The sequence below is a fragment of the Coenobita brevimanus genome, chromosome 31, assembly GCF_032717465.1.
Source record: "Coenobita brevimanus isolate Jiangsu-jjx chromosome 31, ASM3271746v2, whole genome shotgun sequence".
Lineage (NCBI taxonomy): Eukaryota > Metazoa > Arthropoda > Malacostraca > Decapoda > Coenobitidae > Coenobita > Coenobita brevimanus.
Window position 1 is genome coordinate 16,121,078 of NC_136984.1, and position 17,755 is coordinate 16,138,832.

The 17,755-nt window shown below is 41.0% G+C and overlaps 1 non-coding gene across 1 annotated transcript; it reads right to left on the reverse strand.

The window, feature by feature from the left end:
- Positions 1-868: 868 nt before the first annotated feature.
- On the reverse strand, positions 869-987 carry LOC145395559 (5S ribosomal RNA). Its single transcript, XR_013896635.1, has one exon. It is a non-coding gene; the product is annotated as a 5S ribosomal RNA (ribosomal RNA).
- Between the last annotated feature and the right edge of the window lie 16,768 nt (positions 988-17,755).

Here is a 17,755-nt window from a genome sequence, read left to right on the forward strand (position 1 = left end):
ATTATTATAATGGCAATTCATGACATTGTATTATTATTATCGGAATGCTTGAACAATATTGAAACCCCATAGAACTTTGCTCAGTCAGTTAATCGCTTGCATTTGTACTCAGATTTGAAACAGAGTTTTCAGAATATTCGTCACTGTATCATAAGTGACTTCTTATGCACGACATTAGTGCTTCACTAAGCGATATTTTTTGTGTGTAATTATCGTTCCCACGCCTTGCCTCTCTAGCCGTTAAGCCACGCCCATTTCTCACGCTCCTGTACCTGGCGCGCAGGGTTGCGCTGCATACAATAATTATTGTATTTATACAATAATTTGGGTCTGCATACAATATACAATCCTCTGCCTACAATATACAATAATTTTGAACAGATGTGGTTTGCATTATATTCCCACACATATGCAGAGAGACAGAGAATTGGGAATTTCCTGTGACAGGAAAGGAATACGTGGAATGCGTTCAGAGCTAAGGCCAGGTCAGGGGAAGGTAGTGCTACAGGGGGGGCCGAGCCTCCCATGGGAGAGCAGAAGGTCAAATTGCATCAGCTGTGGTTGCCAGGTCCTCGGTTTTCATGCCAAATTGGACTGATTTTAAAACTGTGTGGCGGGTAAATCTAGTCACACAATCGTACATTCCACTGTGGAATGTACGATTGTGTGACCAATTAAAACTTTTGAACTTTATGATGCCCATGTGTTATTTCTTTTTCATTGTACATCTAACATAAAATATCATACATTTTTCATTCATTCATTGCCAGACGCCATGTATCCCAAACGGGGTGGCCAAGGGCTTAGAGTTAATTGTTTTACAGGAAGGGGCACTAATCCTCCACCAACCCCACTTGACACGTAGGGATGCCAACAGCATCTGGTGTTCCCAGGCGGTCACCCATCCAGGTACTAACCAGACCCAACGTTGCTTAACTTCGCTGATCGGACGGGAAGCGGTGTACTCAACGTGGTATATACATTTGCTTATAAGAAATAGAAATATTTGCTGTACAATAATGGTACAATAACTGATATACGTAAGATACAATAATCGAGAGGGAAATAAAATAATTTTGGTCGTTTGGTACAATAATTTTGCCACTTGGGCAGCGCAACCCTGCCGGCGTGGGAATATTAGTCAGTTAGTGTTGAACTGTCACGGGAGGAAGAGGTTGTGAGCAGTGCAGAGAAGCAGGGCCCCATCTCAGCGGCTACAGTCTCTGACAGTTCTACGTTTCCCGCATCTCCTCACCAAGTTGGTGATCAGCAGCGGTGGACGTCAGCAGTTCGAATTGCAGTGCCTCAAGCAAGCAGCCGCCCAGTCTGTTTCACAGCAACAACTCTATTTTTCTCCACTGACCAGTATTTTCATTCCTTGTTTTTTCTAGACTTAAGGTTATTGAGTAGTTGGGTGTGTGAGTGAGTGTATGTACTTTGCTTTGTTTTTTTTTTTACTTAAGTTCCCTTGTAACGTATATTTATTTGCTGTAATCAAAGAACTTACAGTTCTTTTTAAGCTTGGTTAAGTGTACAAGTCTTGTTTGATTCCACCACATTGGGCTAACTTTAATTTGCCACTCCTAGTTTGCACAAACATCTTAAATCAATCACGACTGGTAGTTATGCCAGTTCTTTCATTATAATTCTTAAATCCATTGTGCCAGCCAGGAGTTAGCACCAGCAAGAGTCTGTTCATTATTGTTAGTATTAACTATCGATTGTGAGGGGAAAAGACACTTTCTCAGGGGCCAACAGTACCAACAATTCAGCATTCGTGAGTGATTAGTCTCCACTGTGTACTGTTGAGAAAGTTTATGAAATCCTTATCTTCAGAGAATTGGCAAAGTAAGCCACATAAAGTAAAAACTTATTACTTGATTTCATTGGTAGATTATTTTGTGGGAACCAGCTATTTATTTGCATTTCATTTTGTTTCCACTTCCCCCTTGACATTTATATGGAAGAATAATTAGAGGAAATGTGGGGAATATATCAAAATGTCTCGTTAGTGATGAACATTGTGTTTTGAAGACATGTATACTCCGCGATTAACCCGCCGCATCCAGTCAACGTATGGGTACGTTGCAACATTTTGCATTTGCCAGTCCCGACGACGTACAGGTACATCGTGCAATTGCAAGGTCCCTAATTTACACAATTTTCAATTTCCACGCGTGATTTTTCGTACATATACACGGGATACCTTCCTCTATTTCTCTACAAGATGCCAAGCGGGGACAATGCCTTACACTGCATAACCTCCCCCTCCCCCCCACATGCCATTGTCTCGGCAATTCACCTGTTACCAGTGACCTGGCCAATAAAGACATTCAGGGCCAGAGTGATTCCCCAGTCGATGACAATGTGGAGGACAAAGTTTACATAGCATTAGAGGAAGAAACAGTCAGAAATGATGATCAGGTAATGTGGCAAAAGAAGGTCATATATGGTGATGAGTTAGTGAGTGAAACAATGCTTATAATGCCTATATTACTGTTTGAAAACCAATATACTCTCATACTACATATAAATTCATACCAAGTAAATAAATAAATACTGTTTATGAGTGGTGTGAAATAGTTACCCTCTCATAGAACTCATTTTCTTTGGTGCCAGCCTGTTAGAAAACCCAGTCAGGTAAGGAGGTAATACTACCTGGATCAAGTATTTTAAACCTCAGGTGAGCGATTTCTCTATGAAATTTCGATGTTTCTCACCAAAAGCGGAGGTTTTAGCCAAAAAATTTTTTTTTGAAAATACCTCGGGATTGGGGGGTGTAGGAGGTGCAAAATAGCTCGGGACGTGACGGGTTAAGAAAGCTAACTAATACCTTTTCCTTAGTGATTTATTTCCTTACTAAGCCTTACTGTTGCTTTTTATGTTATATTTTCTGCTGAACACCATCATGTATGGCAAAAATAACACACAAAGGATTATTATTGTTGTCTAAGCAAAAAGTAACTGGTAAAGAAAAGGTGCTGGGGAGCTTCCTTAACTGACAATAATACAGGCTGAAGTGTGGTAGGGGATGTGTGGATCAAATATTTACAGTGAGAAAGCGGAGAATGGAAGTGTGAAGGAATGTTCGGTATTCTTGGCATTTATTGATCTGGATAAGGTGTATGACAAGGCGAATAGGGAAGGATTATGGAACACTTTGCATATGTATGGTGTCAACAAGAGCTGCTGAATCTTTCTCTTTTTTTTTTTTTTATATATATATTGGTGTAGCATGGATTTCTAAGGGAGTGCTTGAATATCAACAATAGAGTGAGACGACTGAGTATAACGTATCCCGAGAGAGAGAGAGAGAGAGAGAGAGAGATGGTTATGCTGGTGTGTAGCAATATTTACCGCCACATCACTTCATTCATGTGTCACAATCTCACAATAACTTCCCTCCTCTCCCCAGCGCTAACTCAGTGCAGTAAACCAAGGACGTTGGAGTTTTGCCAGTCGCAGCTGGACAATTGCAGCCAGGTAACACATTTGACAAGATCTATTTTGGCTTTATCTTAATTATTACACCTGTTAAATGCTTGGCATCCTGGAATTATTCATAAACTTTCCCAGGTTGTTGTGTGACTTATTTTATACATTTACCTTCACTCAAACTGCACACATTCCCTCTCTCTCTCTCTCTCTCTCTCTCTCTCTCTATCATTCAGCCTGTATCTAAGAAGGGTAACTTTGTTGTATGTTTAATGTTTTTATTCGCTCTTTTTCAATGTTTGTTTTTGTATTTAACCCCTCCATGGCCGTTGGTCCGGAATATTATGTGTGCCCCTGGCCGACACTGGGGCCATTTTCTGAAGTTTCAAAAATTAATTTTTTTCTTTGCCATATTGAAGAGGAAGTTCAGACGTACCTAACAGTGCTAATCCTATCTTCCTAGACCCATTCTGTGGCTTTCAGTGGAGGGCGGAATTTGCAGAAATATCGGTAATGGATATCCACCACAGAGGTGTATTGCCGCAGGGCAACATCACACGTGTTGTTCTCATTTTTTTACCCCCCACAACAATGTGAATAGTGCTGAAATGTTGTGCATATGTTAGATATGATGATATCGAATTATTTCAATAGATATGTTAGGACTGGCTTGAAAAAAATATATATATATTACGAATATTTTTTCACATTTTTTATATAAAATGTTTATAGTAGTTTTGAGTTACCGGTATTTTGCATGTTCGAGTTGTGAGTACAGTTGGACGAGGGAGTGAATGGGTTGAATATTTTGCCCTAAATAAGAAAATTACTGGTCCCCTGAGGGGAGGCTCTCTCACGGGAGATGAAACTGGAGGGTCCAGTGGATTAACACCTGGTCAGCTGCGATTAGAGGTAGGGGAGTGGAGGCGCTTTCAGCCGCTCCCACACCACCTGCATGGGTAAAATAGAATCATAATGCAGGTTCAATTCTTATAAGTCAAATTATTAGGAATAGAGAGACAAAACAGAAATAAATACGTATACAGAAGGGAACAAACGCATTTTTCCTGTTATAACATGTTTACATTTCCCTATCATATTACTTTGTTATTTTCGCAATATATATTGCTGTCGGTGTGTCGTGAGTTGGGAATGTATGATATTTTCTGCCTGAGTAAGGAAAAAGGGTAAAGCTGTGTGTCTGCCTACACTTCACACGGTCAGAATGTGATAAACTCGGAGTATTGCATGGTAACTGTGTGCAATATCATACTCACGTCCTACGCACAATTATACTGCTTTCAACGTGATCCTGCAATGGTAGCGAGTAGTTCAAATTCATAAATAGGAAAAAAATACGTGGACAACAATACAGCAATGTACATTGATGCTGTCAAGGCTGGTAGGGTAGGGTGGAAGGGGGGAGCTGTTTGTTGGGGCAACCTTCACACAGTCAAAATACGATATAATCGGCATATCACACCGCTGCCTTGTGAGGCAGCATTTTCTATATCCTATGCCTGTTCTCTTACATTACAGCCAGACCCTGCAATGATTACCACTCTATCTAGGGCAAAAAGATTGTATTAAGCATTCAAGGAAATACATGGGGGCTGACATCCGATAAATAAACACAGAGCAGAATAATTACTCACCTCAAGTGCATGATGCGATGACAGGAGTCAGTGCAGGCGAACTTTTTCCCATCCCTGCCCTCCCCTAGCAGGTCAAAAGTCAATAGAGATAAGTCATTGTCTGGGAAAGCCTTTGTACAAAAGTCACTTACAAAATCTACCTTACACACTACTATTATCTTACATTTCCATATCTTACTTCATAACACTATACTAAGTAATATATATTATATAGTGCCTCGATCGGTAGAGAGGTGGCCTGCAGTCCTATCGGACCCAGGTTCAAATCCCCGCTGGGACAGGGAACAGTTTAAGGATTTGAATTTCACAAAAAGCAAACTTCATTGATCTGCCAGAAGACCCACTGACATGTAAAAATATCCCCGCTAATACCTGAATGAGACAGCCCTTGCATGTATTCAATATGGACGGTGGGTGTTAGCGCCCAAGTGGTAACATCTGGAGGTGTATGGTATGTAGGAGGACTACTGGGCCTTAGGAGCAGGCTGCGAAGCCTAGGCCCAGAGTCGGACACATGATATATATATATATATATATATATATATATATATATATATAGTACACTGGACTCATTCACACAGTCAGTACTTTGGAATGGAATGATACTCGGGGGAAGCAGGAGGGGCAGAGAGGCACCTGGCACTAATAGCACCGCCAGGTGGTCAACTTGCACTGCCATAGCCACCCTTCCATGGTGGCGCAGATGTGGCAGCGCATCTGTGCACTCCTGATGCCTCTAGTCAGACTTTGGCCTTCAGGTGGTGGCAGCAACTTTTCCAGGTAGTGCTGTGCAGCCCAGTCTTTCACAGCAAGCCTGTCGGGTGCACCCTACACAGCACCTTTATGCCCCGTGGCATTGACAACTGTAGACCATATTCCTGTAAAAATTCATACATCAAGTCGTGTATGAACTTTTGCAACGTGATTGTCTTTCCAGATTTCTGGCAATAGTAGTGATGCGCATTCATTTTTTTTTTTTTTTTAATAAATAACAGAACGGAGGAAGGAAAAACAAATGAGTAAACAAAAATAATCCATACACCAGATTACTGGTGTCCTCTGTTCATAAAATATCTGTAACAATTAGACTTGAACAGTTGTGGGTTGAAATTTGGAGGGAAACAACTCTGGGGAAGTGAGTTCCAGAGAGATGCAGTTTGGGGCATGAAAGAATTCTGATAAGCAGAAGTTCTGCAATATGGCTGAGTGACATTCCAGCCATGAGCGCTACCAGATGCCTGTGTAGCATGAGGGAAGGCATGGAGAGGTGGCACCATGGAGGCAACTTCGTCTGAGAATTTGCCAAAAAAAATATCTGTAAAATAATGCAAGAGAGGCAACATTCCTTCTTACTTGCAGGGGAGGTAGTTTATATGTAATGGCAGGGTTTTTAATGATTCTAACAGCTTTATTCTGAATTTTGTCTAGTTGTCTTAATGCAACCTATCCACAACCATTCGACAAGGATGAGCTATATTCAAGCTGAGAGCGCACATGACTCTTATAAATTATGGTTAACTGCTCATCGGCGAAGAAGTTACGGACTCTGTACAATAATCCAAGTTTCTTTGAGGCGGTTTTAGCAAGTGATCTGACATGAGAGGTCCAGCTGAGGGCACTGTTAAGTAAGACACCAAGAATTTCAATGCTTCAATTCAGCATGCACACGTCCACCAAGCGGGAAAAGAGTTTCTTATATCACTTCACAGAATAGCAAATGCACTCCACCCTACCAGTCTGCACGTCACTTCTATCAATTAAGCGCATGTATCAATTGTAGTCCATGATTGCATTTGGCGTACGAATACGCTCACCTGTCGTACGGTCTCGTTTCCCCATGTCAACGAAAGCACCTGATGCACAGTTGATAGCATGTGCATATCACGCTTGTCTCGCCAGTGCAGGGCAAGGAGATCCTTGCTACACTGCAACACAACTGTGTCTCTTTCCTGCACGTCAACAAACTTTGGCATGTCATGTCTGTTGTTCCATACAGTGCCACATGAACCAATCCCACGTGAAAGCAAGTGCACTGCCAATTCAGGAGAGGTGTACCAATTATCTGTGTAGAGGATGTGCCCTCTACCCACATAATTTACCAGAAATCTCAAGATGATCATTATGCGGAATATTGGTCATTGCACCTGTGTATATAATCATGTCAAGGACAACACCAGTATCACAATCACACAGTACAAAGATCTTTATACCAAGACGATGCCATTTTGTTGGGATGTATTGCCTGAACGAGATACGGCCACGGAACAACATCAGGGACTTGTCGATCACGAGCTTTTGAAAAGCCCCCTAAAAGTGTTGGGATTTGCCTTTGAGGTTTTCCAAAACCATCCTGGTCATACGCTAATCATCTGTTGGGTCTGAGGTTGTGTCACTGAAATGAAGGAACCTGAGGATGTTCTGGTATGTGTTCCGTGCCATGTACTTTCCGAATACATCGACTCATGTCCACATTTCAGTGGTCCAGTGGTCGACAAGTGCATGTTTTTTTTTTTTTTTTTTCAATAAGGGCAATAACATTCTCGATGCCATAAACACACATGGTGGGCACCATTACGTCAGTCCAGTGTCGTGTTCTATAGGCCTCCTCATGTGCAAGGTCAGCTGTTGTCTGTGGTAAAAACTAGTTTGTCTCGTCATAAATGTGTACCTTGAGGTGCAGGTCGAAGAATGCAAGAAAATACCTCATTATCAAGCTCGTTGTCGACAGTCCAGTCCTGTCCCTGACTCTGGAGCTTGTCTCGTCAGAGTCAAAAGTCCTGGGTCGAATAGCTGTCATCCTTTTCCACCTGTAGGGGGCATGTGAAGGGGAGAATTGCAAAGTTCTCTGCTGCGTCCTGTGCTGCAAGGTAGTCTTGCACACCTTCCGTGCTCGCCACTGCACAAACTTGACCCCTGGTTCCAAGGAGGAGGTCCCCAGGGCATGTTGTGGTGGTGAGGGGGCAAGGGAGGTGCTGGGCAATGGTGAGGGGGCAAGGGAGATGCTGTGCAGTGGTGTGGGGGCACGAGAAGTGATGCGAAGTGGTGATGGGGGACAAGAGGTGGTTGGCAGTGGTGTGGTGGCACAAGAGACGGTGCACATTGATGCAGTGGTGCCCGTGATGGTGGTGGGTGTTGAGGTGGCTGGGGAGATGATGGTGGGTGGAGGAGTAGCACAGGCAGTGGTGGGGGACTGAGAAGTGGCCTGTGAAGTGGTAGGAAATGGTTAGGTGGTGTGAGAGGTGGTGCAGGGTGGTGAGGTTGTGCATCCGGTAGCAGGATGTGGTGGTGAGGCGGTGCGAGCTGAGTGCCCCTGCATTCCAGCCTTCCCTTCCTCCCCTTCCTCTCCCTCAGTGAAGAGCTGCTTCACCAACATCCATGTCCTCTTCAGTGGTGATGGAGCTGTACGATGAGGTGGTGGTGGCTTCTCCTCACTCTCCAAGGAGATATTGCTGTTGTTGTCCTTGGTAGTAGGAGAGTGATACCACTCATCATCACCCTCGTCACTACTGCCCACCACACTCTTCACCTTCAGGTCAGACCAAATTCGGTCCTCGTCACTCTTCCTCCCACGGGGAAACAGCTCCTCCCTGATCTCGGGCTGGTGAGTGGCCTACGCGGCGGGAGAGAGGCAGAACTTGGAAGTCCACTCATTATGAAGTGCGCGGTGTACTGATGTTTGGGGTGTATGGGAGTGTAGGGCAGGTCAGTCTCAAGACATTCAGAAAGTTCGTTCACCTCCCAAAAATTTTCGGCGTTTTTTATAGGCTGCGCTCAAACGACGCCTGTGGCCATTTATCAGCTAAGCTTCATTCAGCACCGGTGGCCACGGAGGGGTTAATGCTTAATGCTTTGAATGCTTTTTAGGTTTTACTTAAGTCTTATCATTGTGTCTATTTCTTGTTTATGTTTGGTCATAATCATTGAAATCTGGCAGCATTTAACTGTACCTGCTGCACAGCCGGGAAAATTGCTTCCATTCATCCATCAATCAATCTTGTTATCACCAAAACAGTCTCATCTTTCGTATTTCTAAACCCTTAGAATCTATCTTAAATATAATGATTCTGAAGCATCTTTCCATTCATAAACTTTTCTCTGACTGTCGATATGGATTCACTCAAGGATGCTGAACTGGTGATTTTTAATGAATTAATTTATTTATTTGCATTTGTCTCTGACTCTTGTTCATATTATTTTTGAAATTTCAGTGAAGCCTTCACTATTGCACTAGACATTTACAAGTACATACATAACGTTTTTGTACTGAATGGGTTCAGTTGTACATAAGGCTGACTGCATATACTTTTATCTTCACTACAACAATTATAAGACTCTGCACAGTGGAAGTCGAGTGAATAATGAGGAAAAATAATCAAAGCCATGACAATTATTAATACATGTTGTGACTGAGATTTCGTAAAATATATTAAGTATGGATGAATATCGCCACACTCTCTCAGCGGACATGCCATACAGTTGTAGTAGTAGTAGTAGTAGTAGTAGTTGCAACCCGAGGCTCATCGGAATGTGAAGCCATGGACTGCAGGCTGAAGTTACCCTTGTCCTGCAGACCACCATCCTCCTTTTGGGGGATAGTGTGTGAGTTAATGGAGGTTTCTATAGCCAGGCAGTGCATCCATCTGCTCATATCGGTGCCACCATGTGAAGCGGTCCCTCTCCATCACCAGCCGTACCGTAAACTGAAAAAAATAATGGCATGGTGGTTTCAGTCTCTAATAAGTTAGGTTACATTTTCTTAGCCTCAGTCAGGTCAGGCTCGTTAGGTGGAATCTAAGTGGATTAAATCTTAATGCTCTGGTGATTAGTGGATTTATTCTACCTCCATGAATATCCCTTCTGACTTAGCTATAAAATTTCCATGTCAGTTTTCTATACTGCGTAGTATTCTTTCTCATGTATTCCTGTCAGTTTTGGCTAGACAGTTTCGTGGGCGGAGGAGAGCCTTCTTCTTTGCTATCCCTGTTTTATTCTAGTAGTTTAGTCACACTCTTGTAGGAGCTGCCTAACATGAGCCAACTGGCCTACTGCAATTATCTTCTTTTGATCATATTTTCTCATATATAAAGCGAGAAAAATATTCCGGCCAGACCCACCCTGCAAGACCTGTTGTAAGAGTAAACTAGTGGGGGTTATTTTTATACTTTTTTTTTTTTACCATGTGACCTTCAGTAGTATAGTAATAAGATTACTCCAGTCTGATTATGAAAAGCAGAGGGGATAGAAAATATCTTGTCAGTTCTGTGGCTGGTATGTCATTCTTACTTTATTTATCGCCATTTTAGTCTAGGGGGAGTAGGCTGTATTAGGATGCGTCCAGACTGCGAACGGGCAGATGGTTGCGAGCGAGAGCGAGTTGAGGCATGAGGTTTTAAACTACAGTAACTCACCACAGTAACTCATACACGTGGCCGACTTGCCAGCAGCCGCAGGCAGGCACTAGTGCAAACCCGCGTGGGTTCAAGACAGGAAAAGTTGACAGAGAACTTTTGTCGTTTGAACCCATGTGGGCAGGATGGATGAAGAGCAGCTAAATATTGAGGTTTCACTAATACCATGTATATGGGAGATATACCATATAATGCAGTGACAGAGCATAAATTTCACAGAAGAGAATGAGGACTGCAGGGGAAAAAATGTGTGTCCATTCAGTTCGTTTTGATATATATACATAATTATACTCATGTGGTGGTAGTCTTTTTATGGAAGAATATCAATTACAACGCAAATCAGAATTTACTCTAAAGTTACTGTGATTGTGAAGATATTAGGCAGAAAATTACATCAATAAATTAAAATGACTGCTAGAAAGCTCTACTCATGGGTATTTAAATAATAGTTACGTACTTTTGCCAAGGTACTGAACCTTCATATGAACAGAAGTACTCTGCAAATGCCTCTTACACTTTTTTCCATTACTGTATAACTTTTACCTGTTGAGCTGGAAAACCATATATTACCAGGATATTCTTTCACGTGACCAACAGAACTAGCTGTTGAACCCTGTTCCCTCTTCAGTAATCATGTTGTACTTTAGAATGCATGCAGATTTGGTGATCGGTACTACTGCACCTTGTCAAAAAATTGTCTAGGTTTTATTCATTATTCTCAATTTTCTTGGATTCCAAGAACAAACTCATATTCATCTAACTTTCTCGATAGGTGGTAATTAAACACCTTTTTGCTGGTTTCCACCCAGTCTAGGGTAAGATGTGTCTTTCAGGAGGCAGTTTGTTCTCCAACATACTGTTTTCCAGCAGCTGTGACTTTCTTAGGAAAGTCACCTTTTTTCATCTTTTAGCGCCAGGGATCGTGCCACCTGCAGTTGTCAAGGGAGACCTGATGACGTTGCCATATTGACACCCACCTACTTACCTCTAGTGTGGACATTCAAATGCTCCAGCCCCCACCCTCCCCTTTCTCCTTTTTCCCCGCCTGCCCACTCGCAGTCAGGACGCACACTTATAGCCAAATAATTAAGATTCTTTATAACTATTTCCACAGATTCTGAGTACACTCCACGGTGATATGGACGACCAGACCTTCAAAGCCGTGCCTGGTTATATTGATGAATGTCATGAGCTCTTCAACACCTATTTTAATACGGAAAACTACCCCTCAACACTGGCTGGTAAGTTAGTTCTCTCTCTCTCTCTCTCTCTCTCTCTCTCTCTCTCTCGTTTGACCACCTAACGTGGATTTTTTTCTCGTTTTTTCAACTTATGTCCAGTACTTGAGTGGTAGAGGAAGATAATAGTATGACCACATCCTTCTCTTTCTCTCTTTCTCTCTCAGCAGGAATAAAAATAGTAAATTGCTTGAGCACGTGACGAGCAAAAGAGTGCCGTTTTATCACAATTTCCCTTTGATATGAAATTATACGCGGAATCGCCCGTAAATAATTGCTAGAGCTGATGCCAAAAAACAGTGTTACGATGGAAAATGTTTAAAATTTTATTTCATAATTGTGTTCACCGATTAGAGCCGAACACTCCACTGGAAAACTCGAGATCCCAAGGGGTTCCTATACGTTAATGGGTGAGTTTTAGTCTACAACAACATTTATTGCATGAATGTATATCATGCAGAAAGAATTTTAACTCTACTTCACTTAGAGGTAAAGTTATTAGCTTCTTCTTAGCGTGACGATCGGGTCTGGCCGGGTGGGGCTGGACCGCTCATTTCCAAGCTTAACTGAGAGTACACATTGCTTGCTCGTTTCTCTGGCTCGCTCGTTTCGTTCGATAGGTCGTAAAAACAAAATCCATCATTGAGGAAGAAGGGTCTGACCCGACCGTCACGCTAAGAAGCTAAATCTTTACCTCTAAGTGAAGTAGAGTTAAAATTCTTTCTGCATGATATACACTCATGCAATAAATGTTGTTGTCGACTAAAACTCACCCATTAACGTGAAGGAACCCCTTGGGATCTCGAGTTTTCCAGTGAAGTGTTCGGCTCTAATCGGTGAACACCTCAATTACGAAATAAATTATTAAACATTTTCCACCATAACACTGTTTTTTGGCATCAGCTCTAGCAATTACTTACGGGCGATTCCGCGTATAACTTCATATCAAAGGGATTCTGATGACGCGTTTTTGCGTAATTTTTTATCCATCCTCAGAGATTCTGATGACGAGTTTATGCGTCATTTTTAAGATACTTTTGTAAACTATTCACCATAAATCGTGTTTACGTGTCATAACAAAGAGACTTGGGCATGATGTCGCAGAATGCTGCCTCTGTGTGCGGTGGGCAGTAGTTTTGCATGATTTAAACCAGGTTTATATGTCTTTACTATGTTTTTTTTTTTGGCTCAACATTTTTCTGTGGCAAGGTATAAAGCTCTTTTGTTTTCCCCTAACTTCAACTCGTCATTTCGACTTTTTATTTTCTTTGTTTTCCTTTTTTGAACTTGCTGCGATAAAGTACAACTATTCAGCTTCAAGATAACACCACAGCCAGCATCCTATCATAAAAAATGTATTTACACTGACCGATCAATGAATAAGATTGCGAAGTGAATATGCGGCCGAGACTGATAAGAAATTGTGCATCTTTTTCCTTTCGCGTTACCGCTTAATAAAGTGCAGAAATAACCACAATCTATGCATCATTGGAAAGTAATATATTGTAGTTTTGCAAGGTTTATACCAGATTTAACCTTTTTTTTGGCCGAATATTTTTCAACGAGAAGGTATAAAATTTTTGGTTTTTGCCTAACATCATCTAGTAATTTTGACTTTCTATTTTTTTTGTTCTCCTTCTTTGAACATACAGCAGTAAACTACAACTATTCAGCTTTACAAAGAAACCAAAGACAACATTCTATCAAGATATGTGTATTTATATAGAGCGATTAAAAAAAAAGTATTGGGCTGCAAAGATGTGCTTAGCATCATAGGGACTGCCTCTAGCACAGACATAATCTGCCTCATATGGTTAATGCTTACGATCGCCACCTTCTGCACAAACTCTCATTTAGGGTTGTCCAAACATTGCACATCCATTTTTCGGCTGCTTTGGGGATGGTTCAGTTAGCGTTACCATGCAGTGTTTATCCAGTGCAGCTTTCTACTTCCCATTATGCCTTTTGTGATTTATATTACCGTTTCTTATTTTACATTCATGATTATTATCACTGTTACCAATTTCACAGAGAAACCAAAGTCTCTGTTTCCCACACCAGGAGACAGAGCCGTCCCCACAGCACACGAGGATTATGATACACACCTCGATCATTTTGTATATCCACAGGACAAAAGAAAAAATATATAATTCATTGTTTATTATTATTATTATTATTATTATTATTATTGTTGCTATTACTGTTATTATTATTATTATTATTATTATTATTATTATTATTAATTCTCCTGCTACTATTGTAAGTACTACTACTACTACTATGGCCACTGCTACAACTGCTATTACGACCACTACTACTACTACTTTTTTTTCAAGATCACCTCCATCTATTTGGGAATTATATTGTGAAGATCAATGCCAAACTTCATGATACAGTTCACCATTTGGAATTGTAATGTGAAGGTTAACACTAGCCCAAGCACGCCAACGGCTGTGGTTACCAACCAACGACTACTACTGTACTTTTATTACTTTATTCATTAACATTACAGTGTTAATACAGACATTAAGCTATTGGAGTCGTTGATCTATGCGACGCTTGACCACAGTAACTTTGTAAATCACACCCGTAAGAGAGACAGGCTGCCCCTGGGGCATAGCAGTGCAGACCTCACGAGAGACAGTGACAGTTCACATCTCATCCAGGCCATAACAGAACCCTGGGGTTGATACTTCTTCTCAGAAAGAATCTCTGCCAGTCTTATTTAGAATCTCACCGTCTCTGGACCCATTCCTTCTGATGCCGTGAACACAAGGGGAGTGCATCCACCATTGTCCACATATTGGATCCTTTCCTGATAGTTTTTTTTTTTTTCTTGTTCATTCCTTTTGTGAGCAACCACGAGAGACAGTTCACGATTACATGCCGCCATTGGATCAAATACTTTAATGTTGAAGAATGCTCTCAGCCCACATATCCAGAAACTTCGAGCACTGACATCCACTCTTGCATCATTTGATGTATTTTCTGTTCTGTGGGTAAAGTGCTTGCTGTACAGGGGTAGCAGAGCTGGCTCTACAGTGACATCATTGCATATTTCTTGCAGCATTTTGACAGTGAAGTCGTGTACTTCATCGTGTTGAATGCAAACAAAACGTCCCATCTTACAAACCATTGTATGAATTGCATCAAAATCAGTGCCACAGGAACAGTGTTGAGGCAAGTTCTCTATTGGCCACCCATATCTCAAGGCTATGGGGTCAATAAATTCTTGTTTGTTGAAGTGGAAGCCTTTTGCCCCGAGAGGCAGGATTGTCAGCCAGTTCGATGTCCCAACCTCCTGTGCCATTTCAACTCTTCTGCACTAATCTGGTGTTAGATGTTCGGGTAAGTGCTGCAGCTGGTCCTTTTGTCTTGCTTCTCACTCTTTGTGTATCTGTGTCTTTATATCTTTCTGCCTTTGGTGGTCGATCTTACTCGTCTCAACCTGGGCGCAAATCTTCTGTGACATGGAATCGATGAGCCTAAGTGAATTCCTATGCTCGTAGCTTGCCATGGCTGCTACTACTTTTGTTATTACTGATCTCCACCTATTAACATATGTGGAGATCTTTGTATCCAAGAATATTTTCATTATTTTTATAATAATAATCAGTGGTGGGCAGCGCAAATGAAAAAGGACCTTGTGCAAGTGCAATGCGCAATCTACAGTTCACTACCTTGTGCAAGCATAAGTGCGCACTCAGACTAATATTTAGCTTGCGCAATGTTGCAAAGTGCTAGCGCAAACCATTTGCATACATTTGTGGAAATTGCTGTAAAATATTGAGATACTGAAATAAATTAGCATACTTACATACTTCTATCTATATACCTAGGCTGCTTCCCCCAAGGAAAGGGAGGTAGTCGAGACAGGACGACACACTCCCCATTTACTCATCCATTCAAACACATTCATTCGCATCTTGTAATTTGCGCAAGTGCGCAATCTAATATTTAGCTTGCACAATGTCACAAACTGCTAGTGCAAACCATTTGCATATATTTGTGGGAATTACTGTAAAATATTGAGATTTAAATAAATTAGCATACTTACTTTTAATTGTTATTCTACCTATCTGTCCATTGCCAGATGCTTTAATCTCATAAGGGGTGGCCATTGGCCACAAACAAAAAATCACCTCCATGTCACCCTGTCCCCCTCCATTTCACTGACCTGCTCCCAGCTCACACACCCCCTCTCTCATATACCTCTCCACTCCATCCCTCCAGCTCATCCTTGGCCTCCCCCTCACTCTCCCTCCCCTTCATCTCACTCAAATACACTCTCCTCGTTATTCTCTCACTCTCCATTCTCTCCATATTGCCAAACCACCTCAATGTGTTTTTCCTAATGCTTCCTATCACATCCACATCCACACCACAATGATCCTTCACTTCCTCATTTGTTAGTCTGTCTCTCCATGTAACTCCACATGCTCCTCTCAAATAACTTATTTCCACAGCTCTCATTCTTGACTTCTGTTCCTCCAACAAGGTGTGCAATCCACAGGACAGGTGTGCAAGTGCAAATTTAGTTATGCAAGTGCAATTTAATTTGCACTTGCACACCTGCCTTTTCATGTACAAAAGTGCAATATTGCATAAGGTCTCGTGAGGTACGCAATGCACAAAGAATATTCACTGGAGCACAACGGTGTGCAATTGTGCATTACCCAAGTCATTGTGCACCTGGCCAGCATTGACAATAATGATAATAATAATAATAATAATAATTACTATTATTATTATTATTATTATTATTATTATTATCATTATTGTAATTATTATAATTCCTTCACTTTTTGCCTCGATATTCATCATACTTTTGAGGATGTACTGCACCAAGACACTATTTTACTGAACCAGTTTCAATGACCTTGACTTATTATTCAAAGTCACAGGTCCAGAAATATCTAAAAATCACGATTTTTCAACTTGAGTTTACTCCAAAACTTCTCTAGATACATTAACATCGAAGGAAGTCCCATAATAAAATAATTTTCCAAATTTTTATAAGGAAAAATTTTTTAAAGTCGATCATGTGTAACATTACGATATTTCATACACCCCACTGTTCAACACTTTTCAATTGCTCTTCCATACAGGAGAAATCAAAGCAAAAGTGAGGCACTTCTTGGTCCTACAAGTTTTGTCTAGTCCAGGGTCAGATCTGTATACTTTTTGATGGCAGTTTGATGAACGAGATTTTTGTTATTACAAAAAACGTAAATTGTGCCTGTCAGAAAAATCCTCGTTGCTGGAGATCAGTAACTCTCTCTTTGACAGTTACAGTATTTTAGTTATTATTAATCTCTACCTATTACCATAGGTGAAGATCTTTGTTTCCAATGTTATTATTATTATTATTATTATTATTACTACTACTACAACTACTACTACTACTACTACTACTACAACTACTACTACTACTACTACTACTACTACTACTACTACTATGTCAACTACTACTACTACTACAACTAGTGCTACTATTACTACTACTGCTGCAACTACTGCTACTACTACTACTACTACTACTACTATTAACAACAACAGCAACAGATTCTTTAGAGTTCTTATTGATATTGTAGATATTATTTTTTGGAAGATCTACAAGGCTGGCATTCCAAGACCGTTCAAGAGAAGCTTGAAATTTTCGGGAATGATGTGTCTTGTTTGCTTGCATCTTTTGGCATAAAACTGTTTTTCTTGCACTAGTGCAGTGCAAATGCCTTTTATGTTTTTTTTTGTTCAGTTGTTGCCCTCATTGAGCAACAAAAACTACTGAGCCTATTGCTCTGCGAGTGTTCTAGTATGTAGTCGTCAACACACTAGTGCATCTTGGTACTGATACTGAGATTCAGCAAATACTTTTTGAGATATTGAGGAAAATCAAAATGGCCACCCCATGCTGGAAAGTGTTATCCTCTTCCTACACGATGACGCATTATGCGTCATTAGAGTGTGGCTGCGAAAATACACATTGATGCATTTGGCATCATTAAAGCAAAGAAAC